This window comes from Scomber scombrus, chromosome 2 (genome assembly GCF_963691925.1).
Source record: "Scomber scombrus chromosome 2, fScoSco1.1, whole genome shotgun sequence".
Classification (NCBI taxonomy): Eukaryota; Metazoa; Chordata; class Actinopteri; order Scombriformes; family Scombridae; genus Scomber; species Scomber scombrus.
This window is the reverse complement of record NC_084971.1, coordinates 25050107-25071603: the sequence shown is the minus strand read 5'-3', so window position 1 is coordinate 25071603 and position 21497 is coordinate 25050107. Positions and strand designations below refer to the sequence as shown.

Genomic DNA, 21497 nt, shown 5'->3' with positions numbered 1-21497 from the left:
AATAACACTGGGACTAACCCAGGTCAACGAGGATGGCGAGGACCATCTGGTTGACGTGGTCGGATGCAGCGTAGCACTACAAGGATGAGGACTGACGAGAGAGAACCTTCTGTGTTGGCCTGAAGAGCTTTAGTGGTTTGAGTGAAGTGAGGAATTGATGGTGATGATGATAGTTTGATAGCATCCGCAGTCCAGAGAGGAGCAGCAGATTTCCAAGTGGTAGAAGTACATTCATAGTTGGGAGGTGTCGCTTAATTAAAACATTTCTGATAAACCTGTTGTGGCTGAGAAAAGATGGAAAAGTCTAGATGAGATACAGGAAAGAGACAGCAGCAGTGAGCAAGATGAGAAAAGATGTGTGTGTGTGTGATATGCTGGGATGTATTTAGAGGTGTGAGCGGACAGGGAAATGGAGCTGGAAATAAAAACGGTGCGTACAAGCATGAGGAGGAGAAGCAGGAGCGGGCTCTGAAGTCCAGCCTGCTGTCGTGTGTGTGTGTGTGTGTGTGTGTGTGTGTGTGTGGACAGAGGCACTTGAGAGAAAGTGAGATCAAGCAAAGAGGAAATTAAAGGGCTTTTCTGTGGGGAGGTACTGTAAGTCACCTTGAAGAAAAGAGATCTCCCTTCCTGGGAAATCTGAGGAGCTCTGTTTAAGACAAACAACAGGTTGGACTTTGGGGGCAGCAATGGACAACAACATCAAGGGCAGTAGGGTAAAAGACTAAAGAAAAGTTAAGCTCCCAAGTCATCCTTTTATCTCCTCCTCCTCCTTGAAGAAACTATAAAGCACTCTCAAACTCTGATTTGTTTTTCACTCATCTTAACCAGCTAGTCAGCCAGCTAGACTGACTATCTACTTTAGTTTAAAATCAGTATATTGTCGTTTTAAAGAATGCAGTTCAAGGCAATTACAGCAAAATAGCCGATAAAGGTTATGTAATTGAGCTTGAATCATATTGTTTAATGTGGCCTGGAAGCTATAATTCCCATGACCTTGTTCCGGTCTGCAGCCTGGGGGGTTTTAGGATTTGGCTGTTGTTGGCTATGGTTTGGATAGGATTTGTTATTGATGCTAAAGAGCAAAAGTAGCTATTTGTTACTAAATATAGGAACTTAACAGGGTTGGAAAGGTTACTTTGGAAATGTAAAAGGTCACAGATTACTAGTTACTCTATTGAAAATGTAACAAGTAATGCAATGATATCAATTACTTAATCAAAGTAAGTAAATGTATTACATTTGATTACTTTTTTTTTTTTTTTTTTTACTTCTAACTAATGTCTTCAACTGTTAGGGTAAGTGTACCCATTGAGCCCACCAAAATCTAAGTTCCGGTGTTTTTCATGGATACTGACATGATTTATATGGCATGGACTTAATTGGTACTGTGACACCATTTAAGCCCTTGTGTGCTCCAAATAAGACCATGTCATGATTTATTTACATAATATAAAAAATACTGTTTTCAAAGATTAAAAACAGCAACATATGTATTCAACATGTTAAATATTTAAAAAATGAGGAAAAAACCCTTCTGAGCAAAATCTTTTAGGTCTGACTTCAGCTGTAAAGTCTTTTTGTAATCATCAACATTTTCATTAGTAACTATAATTTAATTACACATGTTTTATTTCAGTAACTGTAACGGTATACAGTTACATTCATTTTGTAATGATATTATGTGTAACTAGCTCCCCCCCAACACTGGAACTTAATAGTTACAACTTTGAATGTGAGTAATACTTGTCTGGTTAGCTTGAATTTAGCATTTAGTGGGTAATCCACAATAAGAATAATCTTGGGTTGGATATGTTAGAAAATAATATGGACGTCAATGTTGTTCCCCAATTAATCAGATAATGTTCTGTAGCATTTAGCCTGTGTAAACATCTCAGCTGAAGTAATGTTTAGCTCTGATTAGTGGCCATAATCAGAATTTATAAAAGGTTGTTAATGTCATAGTGTGAAGTCATCAGTGTTTGAATACATCTTAAATCAGGGCTGCAAATAATTATTTTATTCATAATTTTTATATTCTTGATTTAATTGTTTAGTCTATGAAGAGTCTCCTCACATCTTCAAACATTCATTTTCCCTTTGATAACTTCCTGCAACCTCTCATTTAGTCACTTACTCATGCCCCGCTCTTTTCCAGCTCTCTCATATTTCTCTCTTTTTTTTAATCTCATTCAGGCACATGCTCTCTTATAACTGAAAGATTTAACCTCCATATGTTTGAAATTAGATTTTTTTTTGGTTTATTAAAAGCTTTCATCGTCCTGTTAAGGCCATCATTGATCATCTGATGGCGCCTTCTGTTCTTTACTTCCTCAATAAAACCTTAATAAGTGTGAATTGACTGAGGATTTAGTGGAGATTTACAAGCAAATACAGCCGAGCGTGGGTGTCTTTTCTTTTTTATTTCTGCATTTGTGAATGGCCCCTCCGCTCTGTATCTGTGAGGCAACAAGGAGCGTGTTAATAATTCAGTGCTGTGCCGTGTAGCTCCGAGTTGGTTAATGAACACAGGGAGGAATCTCCCAGGCTTATTGCTTTGATGTGGGCTATAATATGAGTACAGTGTGATACATGGCAGCAGGGACAAGAGGAAGCGCTGGTTTTGAGACTGTACTTCAAAAATGAATCCAAAAATTCGCTGCGACAGACGATCTTGTTCTTGCTCTCAAAGACAAACTTTAAATATAGAAAGGCGAGTGGAGGAGAATCCCATTTTGTCTTACTCAGTTTTAACTCTTTTCCACGACGGGAATTCGGTGACCCCCCTAACCTGGAACGATGAGATGACTTGTTTCCCATAGATGAACTTGTAAGAGTGTCATTGAAAGTACATTTTTAAAAACCCGGGGATCGTTTTTGAGGAGCTGGAGCATATATTTTACGACAATCTGTTGCTCATACTCAACTTTCACTGTTATATTTCATAGTTTAAAGCTAAACCGGCTCCACTTGGTTCATTTCCTGCACAAGCCTCGCAAGGAAGGCTTTGCTCTCGCACTAGAGCTGCAACAATTAGTTTAATAGTCAATCGAATGAAAGTTAATCAGCAATAACCAACAAATAGTTTTAGTCAGCGCTCACCACATGCCCTCAACATCCCTGTTTTGAGCCTGGGAAGGAACCTTTGTTGCACGTCATACCCATTTCTCTCTCTCTCCTTGTTTCCTGTCGGCCTCTCTCCCACTTACTGTCTAATTAAAGCAAACAAATGCCCAAAAGCTAAATATTTGCTGGTATTAACTATTTATCGAACATATTAATATATGTAACTAAAATTACTTAGTTAAGAAGGTCGTAATGATGGTTTTGGTAACTTTTCCATTAATTACCCAGCCCTAATGTATCAAATAAATTTGCAGTCCTGATGCTTTTCAAATCGATCTTAAACAGTTTTTCCTGTGTCACTGTGTCATCTGTAAGGGATATAAGTGAGTTCCTGGCAAACAGGGCCATCTCTTAGCTTTGGTGTGATTTCCTATTAGAGACCGCAGAGGCTCTGAGGCTTTCAGCTCAGACCTCTTCCATCTCGCCTTAACACAATTGCATCTCTCTGTCTGCCCTTCCACCCACCACTCACTCACTCCTTCTTCTAAAATGCCCACCAGTCCTTCTCCGAGAGTGCAGCAGCCAGCCAGCAGAGGTGCGGGAGGAAAAAAACGCCTTTGAAAGGAGGCCTCTCCCAGCAGAGGTCCCGTTGGCATGGAAACGGCTCTCTTTGTGAATGGAGGCTTCTCTTACACGCCTGGTCAGAGGTCTCCCACTGTCTCGTGGTCCAAGAGGAACCTGTTAGACCTCTCCATAAGCTAATCTTTACAGGTTCACTAAATCTGGATCTCTTATCTGGTTTTTGGTACTTTTTTTTTGGTAATTTATCTTTGTGGTTTTCTGTAATTTTGTAAGATTGCTGCAGCTGTGTTACTGCAAGTCTTGTGCCTTGTTTATCTGCCGTGGACTGCCATAGATACATCTGACAGAAGTATCCAGGCAGCATTCAGACCGACATTAGCTCTCCATGAAAAAACACAGCCCTCTCATTCATTTAAATTGGGGCAGTGCGTTGATGCAGAGGGCTCGACGAGACACCGTGAGATCATCTGGGTAAAGAAAAAGTTTTATCTGGCTGTAACGTAACATGACTTCATCGGATGAGGTGCTGCATCGGCTAATCAAAAGCAAGCACACATTCCTGGTGGATTACTTTGTGACATGAATGCCGTAAGCGCAACTGTTAAGATGAAAGATAAAACGGTTCCACCATTAAAACTTTCCAAAGTTGTAAAATCATTGTGTCTGTTAGTGTTACTAACAGTCAATATGTCTTCACATATTTTACCAAATACTGTTGGATGCAGAGTTTATGCTAGACCTTTTTTTTGACGGCCATACAGAACAACTATCGGACATGTTTAATACAGTACTGCCGGCCAATTACACTTTATACCGGCCAAAAAACGACATATACCAGCTAATGTAAACTCTGGTTGGACATGTATGCTTTCAGCTATCTACACACACATTTTCTGTGCAGTTTTTCACAAGAACTGTTGGCCCTCAGCCTCTCTAGTCCCGAAACATCAGACCGCACCATAACACAGTTTATGACCCATTGATTACATGGTGTAAATATTGGCCACTTGAGGATTATTCTCATTTATTTGAAGTATGAAATAATGACAAAACAAGAATTGTAGTCACACAACACAACAGCACTTGGCTTCTACAATCACAATCACTTGATTATTTAATATATGAGCCCTTTTTTCCACTTCAGTTTCAAGTATTGGATATCTACAGATGGATAATTAGCAAGGAAAGGAGTCAGAATGGATAAACCTGCTATTGATGGAGGTAAATCAGTAGCAGCCTGGAAGTAGCACACATAACGATGGTTTATATCCAGCAAGCGTGTTAATGTGTCCACTCTGCATTAGTTACAAGTCTAAATTAGTCCATGAAAAGACATCTTGAAGTCTCCGATGCACCAGAAAAGAACCGGTGACCTAATTATTCTCCAAATTCAGTTAAATCACAAAAAAACAGTTAAAGTCACAGCAGCGTCCTGTCCTTGTCTTGTCCCCGCTTCACATGTGTCTACAGTCGGCAGAACTTGGCACACTCATCATCACTGTCTGCCGTTCATACTGTTAACAAATACTCTCCCGCCAGAAATTGGAATTAAAAAGTGTGATTTCATGGTTTGGGGAAAAATAATTATATATATTTTTACTCGATCTCAGATGTGCAAAGTTATGATATATTCAGGTTTAAAACCAACCCAACCCAGCATGTGTGGCAGTGAAGTCTAAAACATGTATCTGTTTTGGGATTTAATACATTTTATTAACTGAAATGTCTTTCAGAAAAGTTTTTCTTTATTACAACACACAAACATGCTAGACATTTTTAAGTTAGAAATTATGTAGATCCTGAGCCTGACTGACATATCAATCAGTCAATATTATCAGCTGTATGTTGTCCAATATGGATGCGTATGATATATATTTTTATCATTTTTTATATGGGCAGTATTTTATGTATATTTAATCATTTTTCTTAATTCTTAATCCTCTATCGGTTGCGCCGTCATGTAGCTCACAGTTTGATGGACCCCATTCTCCTCTTTATTTACTGTTTATTAAAATTAAAGTGGGTAGCGTGTCTGTAGCTCTAATATATATTGTGTGTGTTTGTGTGTGTGTGTGAACTGATCAGAAGCTGACGGCTTTAAGCAGGTCGTATTCTTCAGGCTCAACATGAAGACATTTCTATTTTTTCCTGTTTTTGTTTGGATTAAAGCTCAGTAGTGAGTATGACTAAGAGTAAAAACAGATTATGTTAGTGTGATGAAGAATTTGAAGCACTATCGGAATGTGTTGCATTGTCATGTTAGGATATCCTCCTTCAGACCTGACCTGGGTGGCTTTCCGCCAGGGACGCAGACAGCTGGCAGCTCAGTTAAAGTGCCTTTAAGTCTATTAAAGAGGATAATCCTTGAGGGAGAGTTGCAGTGAACACAGTGAGCAAGCAAAACAGTCTGTCAATTCACTTTCCTCACTTTTGCCATCCGATTATGTCCCGTGTACCGCCCTCCTCCTCCACCTATGCAGCTAGTCGTCCTCCAACACATGGCCACCATATGCTTTCTTCATTACTCCCCTAAAAGGAAAGATGGCCTCCCTAAACAAGACATAAACATGGAGCAGGCATAGGTTTTGTGTGTGTGACCTCACAGTTTGAGCTCTAACAGAACCACAGTCACGTAAATGGTCTCTGAGGTACATTCTTTTGACATTACGAGGGAAAAAAAAAATTTAAGAGGCGTGTATGTTTTGTTAATTCTCTGCTGTTTCTTTATCTTTTTGTACCTCACAGTTGTTTCTCACCTTTTGTTTCTTTCTTTCTCTCCTTTCTCTCCAGCCTCCTGCCTTCCACCCTCATTGCCCCGTGGCTCAGTTGGTGTCTCAGCAACACTTCAAAGGGGGGAAGGTCTGCGGCGCTGCAGATAACGCGCTGTACCCCCAAGCACCAGCGAGCTCTTCCAGAGCCCCTACGCAGTTCCTCAACTGACAGGTTTGGCCCCTTCTATGTCTTGTAGAAAACAGTTCCTGCTTCTCTCGTTTCTTTAGTGATGTTTTAAGTGGATTTTCTGTTATTCAGCAAGTCTCTGACCACACTCGCCGTTGTTCTGAAGGGCCCCGTGCCTGAATGTACACTTGAATTACATCGTCCCCCCTTTGCATCATTTGTATGCTGTCGAGGAACCGGTTAAGATGAAAAGGAGTTACTTGTTGATATTTTGTTAGGAGTTTTATGGCCTGCTATTGTATCCTTTTCAGACAGGAGGAGTTTTTATCGTATTTCTGTGAAAAATAGGGACACTGTGGTCTGGACTTTAACACCTGATCTTTACTTCCTGTTTAAAAATCCAAACCAGAGAATTTTGTTGAATGGGATGTACAAGTGTTTCAAGTTTTTAACATGTGGTTTTGAATACCGTAAGTAATTATCATTCACAATATCTATCAAACAGGCCTGACATGGGTTGTGTATTTGTCCTGAACTGTTCGGTACAGGATGTTTAGTTTGGTACACAACTTTCCTCGGTTCTTGATTCTCTCTGAGCCTAACGGTTTCTGTCAAAATGGTTGAATAATCCACTTAATCTGATTTTATTCTGGAGTGGGAAGACCGAAATGTTATTTTCTACCCTTCTATTTTTCCTGTTGTACCAAAGACATATCAAACCATGACCCCAAAACCAAGGTACATACAGAACTTTAAATTTTGTGCACCGTTACACCCCTGCTATCAATATATTTGGGACTAGTGGCAGAATATTCATTCTGATGTTGAGATCTCTATTTTTTTGGATTAGAAATGACCGATCTGATAGTTCCTGTTTTGAACACTTGTGCATTAAATCTGGCCGAAAGCACCAATTTCGACTGGACTTACACATTGAAATATTTCTCTATACTGGTAGTGACTTAATATTGAGACCATAATTGAGATATTCTTTGTAGTTTGAGATCAATCATCTTGTAATGACAATGCTTAACCCCCACAAACACACTGCATAATAGATAACCATCAGTAAAGTCTATGTTGAACTACTGAAGTATTTCTCTAATACTCAAAGTCATGGTGTCATCTGTTGTCTTATCAGAGTTTCCATGGTAGCAGCACAGGTTCCTCATGATTTCCTCTGGGATGAAACACCTTTCAAACTGCTCTCCAAAACCATCTCAGTCTGCCTGTGGATTTCTGGGCCACAGCCTGTTTCTGGTGACACAAGACTACTGCACCACAATGTTTTCTATCCTGTCAAATCGACAAACAATATGTAAAATACAATATAGTAGTATTTGTGCCCCTTAATAGAGAAAACAAGAATTGTAAAATAATGTATGCAACGGTCTGTGAAATTCCTACCGTGCAAATCATTCATCCTATAATATTACAAAAATAGGAATGATTACCTTTTTAGACCTTCTAATTATCTTGCTTTGTGTCATTTTGTTATACGGCTGCAGCAAAGTTTTATTTATTTGATCTGCAGATTTATATTTTTGACCAGAAAACAAAAATTTACATCACAATTTCCCAGATTTCAGTCACTTTATCAAATGTCTTGTTTTGACCGACCCAATACCCAAAACCTCAAACTATTGAACTGATAAAGGTAGGACTGCAACTAATGATTATTTTTGTTATCAATTTAATCTTTTGGTTATTGTCTTGATTAAACGATTAGTTGTTTGGTCTAAAAAAATATCCGGAAATGGAGAAAAATGTTTGTTTTTTCCTGTCCGACAGTCCACAACCCAAAGATATTCAGTTAACTATCACAGATGATTAAAGAAACTAGAAAATACTCACATTTCAGAAGCAGGAGTCAGAGAAATTCAACATTTGTTCAAAGAATTACTCCAAATGATTAATCGATTAAAATTAGGTAGCGATGAATTTAAAAGTTGAGAACTAATCAATTGTATACTAATCGTTGCAGCTCTAGATAAAGATATAATCCAAGTAAAGCTGCAACAAATACTTGATTAATCACTCAACAGAAAATGAATCTATTCATCATTGTCAATTTTGATAATCCAATGATCATTTTAGCCATTTTTATGGTAAAACACCAAACATTTGGTGGTTGCAGTTTCTCAAATATGAGGATTTGAAACCTGTGTCATAGATGATAGTAAAATTTGATCTTTGGATTTTGGACTATTGATCAGACAGAACAAGACATTTAAAGATATCACAACAGGCTTTAAAACATTATAACTGTCATTTTGTCAACAAAATGATTAATCAGGAAACTAATTGGCAGACTAATTGATAAAAATGCTTTAAAATGACCTGGATGATGAATCTATCATCAAATTAGTTGCCAATTAATTTTCTGTTGATTGATTCGTCGACTTAACTTATCGATTACTTGCAATTATATGCAGTTAAATGTTTCCAATAAACTAGCAGCATTTGTAAGCTATGCTAACTGGTAAAGTTCACAGCACATCTAACTAAAGCTGAGGTCATATTTATGATTACAAATGGAGAATTTCTACTTTTAAGACGTTCATTTGGATCATTACTTTGCCCTTAAAATGTCAAAATGATCGACCGACTGCTACCCAGCTAAAAGATCTCAACTAAGTCTGTCTTCAAAACTTAAGTAAGTGGAGGTTCACTCCAACTCTATCTGCCAAAGCTTCCAATGATTGTTTCTATAATCATAATAAACTCAGAATTAACAGCCTAATCCAGACATGCAAGCTCATTAGTTTCGGTTTTGTTTTTATACACTTCTCTCATCTGAAATGTGAGCATGTTTGCTGCGGCGGGGTGGGGGGCGCGGGGGAAATCATTCCTTTAACAGACACACAGCTGCAGACTGTGTCATGATTGTGATGGTCAGGTCTCGGTTGTGTGGTGTAAGAAAAGCTCCTGAACTTGGAGGAAGAAGCTGTTGAGAAGGTGGGGTTGGAAAGGAAATGAGGCTGCATTCCTGCAGTGATTTATGAAGTGTCTTTCATTCTCTTTGTACTGCTGGCTAGTTCACAGCTGCTGTAGACAGTACACTGACTTCAGTGAGAGCTATACCCATCTCTTAGCCTAAATATTAAAAGGAAGTCATTAGTTGGTATATGAGCACATTTGATACTGTGTGGCAGGTTGTCAATGGTGCAACTTTTATGATTCACCTGCGGCTTTGGCTTGTGTGTGTTTCTTTTTGGCATCTCACTAATACATCATCCACTTCTTGCCCCTGCGTAGCTTTTCCACAGAATGAAGCTAACAGATTTTCCCCCCTTGGCATCCCCGAGTTTCAGACTGTGGTTTTCACTCACCAAGGAAATATCCTGAGTCAAGCGCTCATGTGGATCACACAGTGCTTCAAACTAAACACTGACAAACTACAGACTGACTCACGTCTTAAGTCTGCGCCCCATGTGACTAGACGAGGCCTGTTTTATTATTAATCTGAATGAGACTCTTAGCTTCCATCTGTTCTGGCTGGCGTTGCCGTGTGAAAACATGTCAACCAGACTGGGCTTGAAGTTCACACCTGCAGCAGGAATTAAAGACATTCTCACAACAACTCTCAGGGTTGTCTGACTGTGTTGGAGCAGCAGTGTGCAGTCAAAAGTGCCAAATAGAATAATTACATAAAATGTACAAGCAACAAGATGAATCATAGATTCTGCAAAGATTGCAGTAGGAATATTTTTGTGACCCACATTTAGATTTGCCACTCCAAAATGTGGTTGAAAAAATGTTGTTAAAAGGCTGTTTTACCTGGAGAGGAGTTTTAAAATCTCATATTTAATTGTTCATCCTTCCAAAAAACACAAAAGTAAATACAGTTATTTATGCTGTCATTTTGTGCTCTAGCATATTATGAAGGACATTTTCACTGTTTTCTGATTATTTATGTTAAAATATTTGGCAGATTAATCAATAAATAAAACAATAAATAAAAACGATGCTGGGGAAAGCCCATTGGAATAACCAAGCGTGCTGATACGCTGGCATAGATTTTAATATTTCATGGTTCTTTTGACTCAGCGTCAGCTTATTTTGGTCATGTGCTATATGTCATTAATTTGTTATGTAATAACAATTATATGTATTTCTGTTATGTAAGAGAATTAAACATCAGACTATTGAAAAAAAGAGGTCATTTCCTCTCTGAGATAATTCATGTATGAAGACAAGTGGAGAAACTCACAATGTGCATTATTAACCCTTTTTACTGGCTAAAAGAGGGCAAAATCTAAATGAGCACAATGATTTTGTTCACTGAAGACAGTTGCATAACTCTGTTTCTCTGCTTCTCTCTCATATTTTGAGCAGAGTTACTCAAACTTGAAACACAACAGTTTCATTCTAGCATGTTGATTCACTTGAAATTTTGCACAACCGGACACAGTTGACCCAGACTGAAGGTGCAAGCATCCATAACCTCTGCACTAGCCTCACCCAAATGCCTCTGAGACACACTCACAACTTTTCCTAGAAAGCTGTGGGTTTTACCCCCCCTGACAACGGAGTTAAAGAGTCACTTATTTTGTTTCTGAGTTGGTCAACATGCAGCTTGACGAAAGGCTGAGACAGATGCAGCGCCTTTTTAGAGACTTGTGGGCCCGTTCCAGTGTATCCATATAAAGAAGAGGTTTTCAGACAGCAGGCTCTCCAGTGTAGCCCTCAGTATCATGAATAAATGTATACTTGTTGGAACACTGATTCTGGCTGGGTACTAAATCTTTTTTTAATATTGTAAGTGGACTTTGATATACAGGAGACCTTCTATGTGCATCTTGCCTCAGTCCCTGGTGTGTTTCATTTATAGCTAAACCAGCAGAGTGTAATAATGTTTCATGTGTTGTCTGTTTCTGTATGAGGAGCAGTGTTTTTGTTTGGTATTTCGGTTTCTTTTCTTCTTATTATATCTTAAATGATTTGTTTTATTTAGTTTATAGCTGCTGTGTTCTATCTTTAGAAGTCTGTTTAAAAAAAAAAAAAAGGTAAATGGATGTTGAGAAAAATAATTGAGCAATTTACACTTTATCTTGTTGTTCATTTGATGCTTATTTAAACAAACACACAAACTATTCTGTTTACCATCTTTTGCAGTCTGGTAACACTTCACTCATCACATCTGGAAAAATCCAATCCGTTCTTTTTGAGCAGCCTCGTTATGTACAAGCCTCTTTGCAACTTCATTCCTGCAAATAAAGTTTATATGGGTCAGATTTTTGAATTGTCAGGCTTTTCCGTCTGTCAACCGTCCTTCTGTCTCACGGTTATCAAATGTCAAACAGCTGGATAGCCTGTTTGGGCATCTGTTCACTTCCCAGAACTCGATGTCCATATCCAGTTTTGTTTACGTCAACTTAGAAATCCTATTCTCTCTACACGAGCCAGCTCCTTGGCGCTGCAGGGGAGTCTTGTGGGCCTAATTATGTTTGCAAGCAGCTGGTCAAAACCAACAGCTCAATTTCTCACATTAAAACACCTTAATCTGAGTTTTGACTCAGTTCTCGAGCAAATTACACCCAAGGGTACAGAAAACAAGCTAATCACTATTGGAGGATTTGTGCCCATGTTGATTCAAGTTTGGGAATTTGAACACTTGAGCATATGGTTCGGGTTAGATGGATCACAAGGAGTCTTAACACAGAGGTGCTGGTACCTCTGCTGGTGTAGACAAGCTCATTAATGCTCAGAAACAGATCTTATCCAGAGGTGAAAGGTGTCTTCAGTTTAAAGGTGAGAGTTGAGATTAAAATTCATTTTTTTATTATCAACATTGTAATTGCCAAAAACAAGAAATGTAAGATTTATTTTTTTCTGCAGTGACGTTAGTGTTCTTTATTGGATGGATTTTTGATGCCACTGACAATGTTGCGATAGTTATGTGATTGATTGGATTTTCTAAAAGTAGTTGGTTTAATCAGTTCAGTACCAACAGGCAGATAAGCAGCTGTGGAGCTGTCGTTCTTAACCATCGCTCAGTCCCATCTGTGATTTGAGCACTCTGTAGTAGTGCTGCAATGACCTGATGATTAATCAATCAAACTACTTTTTAATCCATTAATTGCCATTTTTAAAGGGAAAAGGGCTAAATGATCTGGTTGTAGCCTCTGAAATCATAATACTATAATACAAATAGTTATTTTCTGGTTTCTTGCGTCTTCCACGATTGTAAACTGAATATCTTTGGACATTTGAGGATGTCTCAGTGATATTTTACACCATTTTCGGAAATTTTACAGAACAAATGACTAATTGATCAATTAGGAAAATAATTTCTTAATGAAGATATTTTAGTAGCAGCCTTTGAGATACTCCGTGTGTTACTCTGTGATTTAAATCACAGGGTAACCTGCAGAGTTCTTATGTTAAAGGAATATGTATTACTCCAAGTTTTTACAGTCTGGTCATTTGTCATCAACACAGCTGGACACGTGTTACGGCCTGTCTAAACAAATAAAGACTCAACTGGAAGCATATAAAGGGACTCAAAAGACCTCTTAGTTGCCGAGAAAACAAGCTTTATTTTGTAAATAATAAATCATATTTAAAGTGCAAAGAAAACAAACAGATAAGGTGGAGACCCCCCCCCCCCATATCTACCAAAAGAAAAAAATCGAAACTAAACTGAACCAAAACAAAACCTGATAACTGGACTATCAGTGATCTCCAACCCAAACTAAAATAACAAAACCCAACACTCTGAAACATGCGGGGGGAAAAATTCCTCAAAAGCTGTGCTGCAGGGTGTCGGGCGTGTCTGTGTCTCACCACACGCTGCTCCTCAGGTCCCGCTTCTTCTCTCTGATGGTTTAATTGAGTTCAGGTGCACTCATACAGAAGAAGGCAGGTAGAGCAAAGAGAGATCATGAGAGAGAGGCTCATGCAGGGCCACACGTAACACTGTGAACGACAGACATCTCACACCTTAAATTTGTCCTTTTTTTGTGTTGAATAAATCACTGAGTGTGCTGGCCCTGCCGATTACTCAACCAGTGTTCAAATAACAAGAAGGAAAAGTAAACTTTAGTGGGAATTAGTGCTAATATTAGCAAGCTAGGCTAACTAGCCTTCACTTTTAGAGTGTAATACAAACTTAACAGCACAATAGTTCTTCCCAGGTGTTGTAATCACCAACTGTTGATAATCAATGGTATGTGAAAAGGGTCATGACATGCTACAGTTAGTAGAGCACCACAGATGTTTACAGCAGGTCTCCTAGCAACGCCCAAACCTGCAGTGACTTTTCAATAAATGTGTCCAACAGTAGTTTTGTCTTATATGAACAAACATGCCCAGCAGCTGCAGTTTTAGCTGTATTTAACACACCAAAACGGTGAGAATTTTACATTTCAGTAAAACAGCAACATCATGTTAACACTGTGTTTGGTGCACTGGTTTTGGAAGTAGCCCCCCCCCCCCCCAGTAGGTTTCCCCTCAGATGAGAAGAAGAACTGACACATCTGTGGCAGTGACTCACTCGTACGTGCTGATGCAGGTGTTGTATGTTGTGCCAGGTTGATGAATTGTTGGGTTGTAGAATAGTTGGCGAGCCTATTGAAAAATCGGCGTGTTCTGTCAGGGTTTTGGAGGATGAACTGTGAAATCCCTCCATTCTTATCTCACTACTATACTACTCCGGCCCTGCTGCTTTCTCTCCTTTCTCGAATTCCAGGCGGCCCCACGGCTTCTTAACCCTTCGATGACCTCCGGGAGTGCTGCGCTGATGGCTTTTTTCTCACTCTTTGTCCACAGGAAGAATCAACCCTTAGAGTGGGATCTGGAGTGGAGAAGACCAATTGTGGCCTGAACAAAGACAGACAGAGAGAACTGTAAGTAAACACTGCGACTGTGTGAACTTGTCAGGGGTCAGGAAGTTTGTGTGTATGAAGCTTGTGCTTATCGCATAGGTTTACACACGTACACACACACGTACACACACACACACACACACACACACACACACACACACACACACACACACACACACACACACACACACACACACACACACACACAGAGGTCTGGTGAGAGTTGTGGTTGTTTTGAACAGGTGAGAATGCACTGAGAATGTATTGTTTGTAAATGACAAAGAAGCTGTCTGAATTGCTCCTGGGTGTATCATAACCTATCTGAATCTTTGTTTGCACGTTTGGTCAAAGCCCCCTCCTCAATTCTGCTTTGTTTCAGTCGTATATTTTGGATCGCCACCTGCTCATGAACAGCATTTCGTTGATGAGCTGCGTTTTCAGAAAATGAAACCTGCAAGACGGTGAACAAAGTAAACATGGATATTGTGAAATGGATAATAACTAGTATGAAAAGTAGCTTGGCAGACCTCCAAGTGGAGCACTTTTTTTGTCAACATACAGGTTTCATACAGTCACAAACATCATTCATGGGCTTAAGTTTAAATGTTTATTAGTTTTTGTCAACAGCAGATAGGATATGACCCAATTGTTTCCTAGCAACACATTTATACATTTACCACAACGTCAACCAACAAACAAAAAGTTCTCAACCTGCAGGAAACAGTGGTTTGAAAAAAAAAACTATACTGAATAGTTAGTCAGCTACCAAACAGCAGATCTCACAAAGTGCTTCACAGGAAGGGATCAATACAATAGCAGATGATACAATGAAAGGAAATATTAGAAGTGAATATGACAAAAATAAATAAATGTACAATTAAGATCTTGTGAGCAGAAGATTTAAGGTGGACACAGTCAAAATAATTACATGAAAACACATCTATTGAGTGTCTCAAACTGTGTTTTTCATAACTTCAGAACAGTAGGGGTCTGGTGGTGTGTGCTGAATCGGTTTCTTTTGTTCCTTTTTATTATGACAATGATGAAAAAAACAAACCTAAAATCCACATGCACAGCCACATGTTGCTGTTGATTAGAAGCAGAAACCGCGATTAACTTCAGAGCTACTAACGATAAATTTGATGTATTTCAGAGCTGTTCACGTCTTCTGTAACTCTCATGCAACATCAATCTCAATCTTGATGTGATTATTCCTTCCCAATTTTTGCTTCACTATGAAATGTGAAACGTGTGGTCGAAAGTTAAAGAGCTGGAAGAGAAAAAAAACGATACTGTAACAAAAGCCTTGATTGTACAATGTGTTTCACATTAGAGGGCTTAATGGCATGCCGTCTCCCTCCTTTGAGGATGTGCAAGCCATGTGTCATCCAGTGGGCTGAGGGGAGGGGGAAAAAAAGTGCCACAGAGATAAGAGAGGACAAGAAAACGATTGCCTGAGTGGATGTACGGAAGGCCCCATCCTGTGTTTTATTGTCAGCATCGCAGGATAGGATGCAGAGCTTTCACACGAGTGTACGAGACACAGTGGAAGTTGTTGGAGGAGTTATGAATGAACAGGAGGAGAATTCATTCAGAGACATTATTAGTGTGTGTCAGTCATTTGTAGGAAAGTGTGTGCGCAAACAGGGAAATGAAAAAACGAGGTCATTACTGAAAAAGTTCCTGAAAAAGTTTGTATTCCAGCTTTATTTCTATACTCGGGACATTTGCATTGATAATTTTATCTTTTGGAAAGGAAATCTTGCATGGTATAAAAGCAAAGTAATCAAACTTGCCCAATATTTACATACAGATTATTGTGTAATGTTAAAAGTTACTCCAGGGCCAGGGACAAATAGGTTATTTCAAAAAATGTGTTAACTATGTATTCACTGCTCAGACCTGTAAGTGGGATTCTTCATCAAAGCCAAGACTGTGGTGCAAGTCTTCAATTATTCATCCCAGGCACGCACCCGTGAATTAAAGGTAAAGTGATAGCACACAGCAGCCCCTTGCTTTGGCTCGCTGCTGCATTTTTAAAGTGTGGACAGACACTCAAATGTCAAAATCTTAACATTGTCTTCCTCCTAAAATGGTCACCCATGTCCAAGAGACCGGATAAAGGAAATTTGATATGGAGTTTGAATAATTCAGGCTGATGGTGTGGGATTGAATTCGGCTTCCCTGTTTGTATCCCAGTGCAGGTTCCTTGTGGTCAAGATATTCCTTCCTACCCTGGCAAAAAAAGGACTGTAAAAGGATAAAATGAAAAAAAAAATAAGTCATTTATTGCGGATCCGTATCCCCCCACTGCTTCTCAGTAAACATCAAGCTACACAAAGCAGCTGCACTGGTGTCATTTAACATGTGATTATTCAGTGGATTTTGCGGTCTGCATGTAGCAGCAATAATCTGGTAATATGAATTCTTCCTATGAATGATGAATTTGTCTGTTAAAGGGAAGAATATCCTCTGCCAACAACAGACACATGACAAATATCCTCTCTGAAAAATAATCTTGAAACCAAATAACTTTTATATTTGCCCTGTCATTGAACTGTGCATGTTTCTGCTTGTTATTTTCTTTGGAAGAGATGTGAGCTCTTGAGTTTGAAATTATTCCTATGAAAAGGTGACTGTATACTGCAGAATTCCCGTAGGAAGAATCACACCACTGACATTTCCTGAAAAGGTCCTTTTAAAATTTAAATTTGACACTGCTTTCTAAGCAGACTATTGAAAGGCACTGAGATTTACTTTAGCTGTCCTCTGTGTCACTCCCTAATCAGTCCCACACCTCTCACCCACTCATTCTCTGTAAATAATTCAGAACAACCTTTTGCCTGCACTAGAGAAGAGCACACACACAATTGATAATGGACGACTGGGGACAGTAAGAATCGCTGCTAATGCACATTTTAGAGGTCCAGAAATGTTCACTACAATTAGACTATTGTATTAAAATGTTCAGCTAGTAAATTCCCACATGCGAAAATTAATCATTGCTGAAGTAAACTGAGTCTGACGGATATAAAACTGAAGGTACATAAGGCGCTTTGTGTATTTTCTTTAAACAAATAGTGAAGCTGTATTCACTGAACAGTTTTGTCTGTGTGTGTGGTGTAAGCATACTGTAAATATGAGTCATGACCTCCTGTCAGTAGAGACAGTAGTCAGCCCTGAAAATGAGGTTAGACAGTCCTGTGTAATTTTGTGGACTAAAACTGCAGTTTTTTAATGTTTTTAATGTGATGGTAGACACAGAATATGAATTGAGGTAACAGACCTCCAGCTTGTACCTTTTTAATTCTTTTCTCTTATGATTTTTGTGGTTGAAGCTTTTAGCTCACCACTTATTAGGGGGTCTATAATTAAAATCAGTGTTCTTGTTTTTACCTTTTTGTTGTCTTAATCCACTCTTGCTGTGGTGTATTGGTATATGTTTTTTTTAATCTTGCTATTGGTTTTAATTACTCTTACACCTCTTGTCTTTTTACTGTCTTTTTATTGTCTGCTTTATTACTTATTACATTGAGCTGCTGGAAACCTAAATGACCCATTGGGATCAATAAAGTGACTATCTTATCTTATCTTATTGTAAAATTAGAGGCGCAACATCAACAACAGATGGGTGTTGACGTGCAGATCTGTTTCATCCGTTTAAGGGGTGTGGTTGACACTCTCTCAATCACTCATGCTTCGAAGACCCTGTTGAAAACAGGAAATCCCAAACAAACTCCACCAACGTTGTGTACCAATGTTGTACCTCTGTTGGGAGGGAAGGAAGTTTGCTGGACCTCTTTTTTTGTTTTTTGTTTTTTTGCTTTGCTGTGTGTGCTGAATTTAGTTGATATTTGTAATGTTTTTTATATATTAAATATGTTTATTTTTATGAACAGTCACAGCTTTCAACCTCATCACATCCCAAATTTGGCCTTTTGAGAGAGAAAGAAAACACAGTAGACAGATGTTAGTTTCAGTCCTGCTTGAGTTTTCAGTCTTTGCCCACTAGAGTGCAGCCTACTCAGAGAAAACTGACAGCCGCCTCATATCATGTAGTCACGCTGAGGACACACACACACACACACACACACACACACACACACACACACACACACACACACACACACACACACACACACACACACACACACACACACACACACACACACACACATACACACACACACACACACACACACACATTAGTTATGTGTTTTAAATTGTAAACAGATGCTGGATATATGCTGTGTCATATTATAGGATACAAACTCAACACAAACACTGAGGATCTACATTTCCACACTATATCTGTATCAGTGCTCGTCCTTTAAGTATGTCAAAAGTTTAGAGCTTCAGTATAATTGAGGACCTAATTTGCAAGCCCACTTAAACGTATCAACCACTAATTGGTTTGAAGAGATTAATGGCACCATGTTAATTATCACCCATTTGCCACTTGATTAACCACTGGAATAATTTGTCAACAAGTCCAAAATCTTCATGCTTTTTTTTTTTTTCTTTTTTAAAAAAGTGCATCATTCTCCATTTAGGGATTTAAACACTGCAGAAAGGAGCCAATGTTTGGCGAATGTTTTACTTTAGTGGAGTTCTGTTTCTTTGTTCTGAGTTAAAGATTTTGTTAACTTGTTTGGGTAATTTATAGATTCTTACTTTGTCCATTTGACACTGAGAGTCTACCTTAATCAGGGAACAACATAACTGATGGTCCGATGGTCTGCGGCCAGATCTGCCCAGTAACTGCCAATCAGAAAATATATACAGTTTAGGACAAGGGGGGAAAAAGAGAGAAGGAGAGTGTGGGCGATAGAGAGAGCAGTGATGGTATAAACAATAAAACGCTGAATGAGAGAAATGAAACGTTATTTTCCGATTGTTTCACAGCAGTTATGTTCACAATTAAATAAGCAAACACTCAACAGATGATTTACTGTGGAGACAGACACTTAGTTTCTTTTTCTGTTACTCCTCTGCAATTCTCCTTTTCATTCATTCACCACAGTTCAAGTCCATGTCTGCGGCGGACAGGTGGCTTGTTGAAGCAGATGGAAAGAGCTTGGTGTGAACACGGCACCCGCAAATAAATGCTATTATGCTCTTTTTCTCACTGCTCTACTTTAACGAGTACATTTCTGCAGATCTCTCAGCATCTGAAGTTTATTATCAAAGTCGTCCACACTCGCTGATATTATATTATAATAAATATTCTCTTCTTCCTATGCACTCCATTCTCTGGCTTTAACACAAAATATGGAGAAACGTACATTTATACACCATTTATTTACTGATGCAATATGTGCCTAATTATATGTTTTGCATATTTGTGTAATATCAACATTTTATATCCATCACTAAACACCAAATCTAAATAGAGATGAGATGAGGGACAAATTAAAGAAGAAACCCCAACATAAAGTATCTTAATAAGGTGTTGGACCACCACGTGCTGTCAAATCAGCTTCAGTCTGTCTTGGCATTTGGCGCTTTTCCACTACACAGTTTCAGCACGACTCGGCTCGCCTCGACTCGGCACGGTTCCTTTTCCATTACAAAAAAGTACCTACTCAACGTGGGCGGGGTCGTCATAGCACGGCTCCGCGAAACTGCCGTGACACAAAACACATAAACAATGGAGGACATTGAGGCAGTGGTGTACTTGCTGCTGTATGAGGCTTTCTGTCACACACAAAGCAAGAAAATTGAGCCGTATGGCTGTAACTATGGTTGTAACGCTGCTGCCGGTATTTAAAAATGCCGGGTTTGATTCTTGTGTGGGACGGCTCATGACGCTTCCAGCGACAACTACCAATCAGCGGCCAGTAGTGTGTCAACGTCACATTTTAGTACCGGCTTGGCTCGCTTGGAACCTCACCAGAGCAGGTACTAAAAAAGGACCAGGTACCAGGTACTTTCCTTAGTGGAAACGCAAAAAGAACCGAGGCGAGTCGAGGCGAGTCGTGCTGGAACGGTGTAGTGGAAAAGCGCCAATTGATTCAACAAGTCTTTGAACTCTACTGGAGGGTTGAACACCATTCTTCCAAAAGATATTCCCTTATTTGGTGTTTTTATGATGGTAGTGAAGACACGCTGTCCAACATGTCAGTCCATCTCCCATCAGTATCAAGTTGGATTGAGATCTGGTGACTGTGAAGGCAGCAGCATAGGGTTCACATAATTTTCATACTCATCAAATCAATCAGTGAGCCCTCCTGGTTCTCTACGGATGGAAAGAGACCACTCCCATCAGGATAGAAATGTTTCATCACAGGATAAAGGTGATGACTAAGAACAACTTTGTGTTGATTTGTAGCGACTCTTCCCTCTAAGGGGACAAGTGGACCCAAACCATGCCACCAAAATGCCCCCCACAGCATTAGCCCCCCAGATCCCTTCACTGTAGGTGTCAAGCATTCAGACTTGTACCCCTCCGCTAGTTTATGCCACACATGCCCTCACCCACTTGTCAAGAATATGGTGAAGGATGACTCATCTGACCATATCACTTTTTTTTCTCCACATCTCTCTAGACCAGTGCCTATCGTTTTGCACCACTGAACTCTCAGATGTGCATTCATCTTTGTAATGAGAGGTTTATGCACTGCAGCTCTACTATAATATCCCTCTCTATGTATTTGTCGACTGACTTTTCTTACAGACAGTCTGATCACGTCCTGCATTCACATTCTCAGTCACCTGAAGAAGAGTTGATCTTCTGGTTTTCCTTATATATCACACTAATGCACGAACATCACAGTCATCAAATATGTGCTGTCAAAGACCATTTCCGACCGTCTTCATTGAAGATCTAAATGCAGACATCACTTAAGTCACTGTTCCTATTGAAGCAGCAGACAGTCAAGCAGTCTTTGTAACTGAAGCTCCTGCCATCCATGCCCCAGCTATGCTAGAACCCTCTTTAAACTAATTTCTTCTTGCCATCAAATCAAAATCAACTTGGCCTGCTCAGCATTTTTATACACACCACAGAGCATGATTAGATGTTAATTGTTTGACTGTACCATGCAGTGCACCTTTGTGGAAGCGTCTACAGTCATTTCTCTATACATTTCTTCAAGTTTTTCCTTTTAAAATTGTCCCCTGTCT

General features: G+C 39.2%; 1 protein-coding gene across 1 annotated transcript in view; it reads left to right on the top strand.

Moving 5' to 3' along the window:
• LOC133994010 (F-box/WD repeat-containing protein 7-like) overlaps nt 1-21497 on the top strand; it is a gene marked incomplete at its 3' end in the record, with an annotated part of 43733 nt that overhangs the window by 6244 nt on the left and 15992 nt on the right. The window contains exons 2-3 of the mRNA XM_062433179.1: nt 6436-6588; nt 14317-14393. The remainder of the gene's footprint in view (nt 1-6435; nt 6589-14316; nt 14394-21497) is intronic.